General features: G+C 41.1%; 1 long non-coding RNA gene across 1 annotated transcript in view; it reads right to left on the bottom strand.

The window, feature by feature from the left end:
• Window positions 1–812: 812 nt before the first annotated feature.
• LOC148376637 (uncharacterized) overlaps window positions 813–2777 on the bottom strand; it is a 4294-nt gene continuing 2329 nt past the window's right edge. Inside the window, exons 2-4 of the long non-coding RNA XR_015847129.1 lie at window positions 1951–2025; window positions 1082–1204; window positions 813–998 (exon numbers count right to left, since the gene is read on the bottom strand). This is a non-coding gene — a long non-coding RNA (uncharacterized LOC148376637). The remainder of the gene's footprint in view (window positions 999–1081; window positions 1205–1950; window positions 2026–2777) is intronic.

Here is a 2777-nt window from a genome sequence, read left to right as displayed (position 1 = left end):
ACACTTTAAATACTGATTGCATTCATGTCACTCACCAAAATAGACAAAGTCCTGTGGTTGTTTCTGCTTGCAGAAACATGGACTTACACTACTCATGGATGGATCCAACTTTGGACTTACACTATATATGGATGTATAGAATTTCGGCATATAGTATATATGGACTAGCATGTTCACGATAGAAGCAGTCCAGGCCAGCGACGTGATTCCCGCCTGTCTTCGATCCTCCTCGCTAGACATGGAAGTGCCACTTCCGCATCGCCCGCTCCTGTTGTTCTCCCTCTTTATTATAAAAACTGAGAAAACGAGCGCTATTGGGTCCTGTCTCCGTTCCTGGTACGTGACAGTTCTGGTGTTCGCTGGACGTGGGAAGCAAGTCACTCTCACACTCGGATTGTGATCCGCACGGATGTGGATCTTCCGTAGCGAGCGATGGCGGTGTCAGGGAAAACTGGTCGGTAGCCGGGACTCGGAGAGCAAGGCGTGGTCGGGGTCGGAAACGAGTCGTAAGCCAGAATGGGAGAGCACACGTGGTCGGGATCAAAACAGGTCGTAGCCAGAGACAAACGGGAGCAAAAACCGAACAGGTGGGAGTCAGGGTCGAAAAGGGCTTGCCTTGTCTACACAGAGGTTCGCAGACGGACTGACAACAGGGGATTGACAAGACTGCGTTTAAGTAGGGACAGGGAGCGGGCACAGGTGATTCACATCGGTAATCATGACAGGGTTCTGGCCCGGGCATAAGATCTTACCTCTAGTATGTATACATATTTGTACACACAAAATAAAGAAACTGTTAGTAAAAGCCAGGCTAAATGCAGATGTTTTATTCTATCTTTTTTAAATGTTTGAGATGCTTCAGCGATTTATTTATTTATGTATTTTTGTGGATCAACGAATATTGCACATGTCGCTGTCGCAGCACTTGATGTTGAGGAAGCTGTTGGTCTGGAGCATCAGGCAGTCAGACATGGCCATGCACTTCTGATAGTGACCAACTGAAAGAAGATCAGAGAAGAATTTTCTCATTAAATCATAAAACATTTTGGGTTTTTTTCTTGAAAGAGATAACGGATCTCACATGGCTCCTGTTGGAATTGTGCAGCGGCGCAGGCGTCCTTCCCGGGTTTGCAGGTCTCCACCGTGAGCTGGCAGTTATCACCTGCTTTTGCTGGCAGGCAGTAATGGCAGTTAAGACATTCGCCTGGGAAAAACAGCAAAATTCTGTTGATAACAGGACTCTGACAGAGAAGGCCAGACGCAGGACACCAGGCACTAATTTGATAAACGCTTGGGGTCCAGACATCGAGGCGTGGGGGCGTATCCTGGCACGCCCATGGGAGGAGTCGGCACACAAGCTGGCGGAAAAAAAAGTGGGCCGGGAGAACTTTCAGATGATCGGAGAAGATTGAGGGAGAATCGAGAAGAGGCTCGACGACTACTCGAGCGACACTAATTCGACTAATTCGGCTAATTCGATGGAGTTCACTTAGTTGAATTATTTAAGAAAAATGAAATCTGCCCCCGTGTGGAAATGCAGGTCTCTCTATCTATCTATCTATCTATCTATCTATCTATCTATCTATCTATCTATCTATCTATCTATCTATCTACATTGGTCATATCCCTCAAGAGGAGTGACTGACAGCAAGACAAACACATACGATAACAAAGAAAATCAAAGAAAAATAAAATAAAAAGAATATAAAAAGGAAAAAAAAATAGCAAAAAAAACACACATATGATACGGCAGGGGTAAACCAGTGAAAGCCACCTCAACATTTTGGAAAAAACAATAAAACTACTACTTGGCCGGTAATCTGCCATTGATGAAATGTGCACTGTGCACAAGGCAAACACACCCTCTTAGGATTTGACCTTTAGAAACGAAAAATCAATAAAATCCGAGTGCATTGACATGTGTCGTATGACAAAATGAGAAGTCCTCACCTGCAACTAACATCAGCGAGACGCCGAAAGCTAACAGAAAGAATTTCATCTTGGTGACGTTCACTGCGGAGCAGGCTGAGGACAAAAAACAGCTCATTAGGTTTCGGGCAGGAGTCAACAAAACCTTTTGAAGCTAAAACCACCATTTTGTTACGGATAAGTAGACATGAGTTCAATATGCATTTCTGAAAATATAACAGTTAGCATGTTATAACTATGTTGTTACCATGTTATTACTATGGTATGACTAAGTTATTATTGCACTTCCAAAAAAATCCATCCTTACCCAAGTGGCAGATATTTTTGCTCGTTCTCAGTCCATGTTTTTCTTTTTTCAGTATAGTCAATCTAGTTTCTTAAATAAAATAAGAAAATAATCCTTAAAATAAGCAACGTTATACAACGTGTTTAACTATTTATATTGGAAGAACATTTTAAAATAAGAAAAAAGATTCTACGTATCTGCAAGATAATTTTCTGATTGCAGTACGGTACTGTATACGATTTTAGTATAGTTTCCGTTTCTGTTTTATCAGAAGACAATTACACATTAATACATGAAATACATTTATCTATAAATGTATATTTTCGTTATTTCTTGCAGTATAAGTGGTGCTAAAATAAGCTGAGTCAACCATAAAACATTTTTGAATGCCACCAGGTGATAACATGTTATTACTATGTTAATATCATGTTATTACTAGGTTCTTCATGCAGTTGTCTGTTGACTTTTGTTATTACAATGTTATTACCGGTACTAGGTTGTTATTATGAGTAGAGTTGAAATAAATTCAGTAAGCCTCAGAAACTTCTTTCTCGAAAAAGAG

This window comes from Urocampus carinirostris, chromosome 1 (genome assembly GCF_059441175.1).
Source record: "Urocampus carinirostris isolate Australia breed hairy pipefish chromosome 1, RoL_Ucar_1.0, whole genome shotgun sequence".
NCBI classification, from domain to species: Eukaryota; Metazoa; Chordata; class Actinopteri; order Syngnathiformes; family Syngnathidae; genus Urocampus; species Urocampus carinirostris.
The sequence above is the reverse complement of the archived record's forward strand: the minus strand, read 5'-3'. Positions and strand labels throughout refer to the sequence as shown.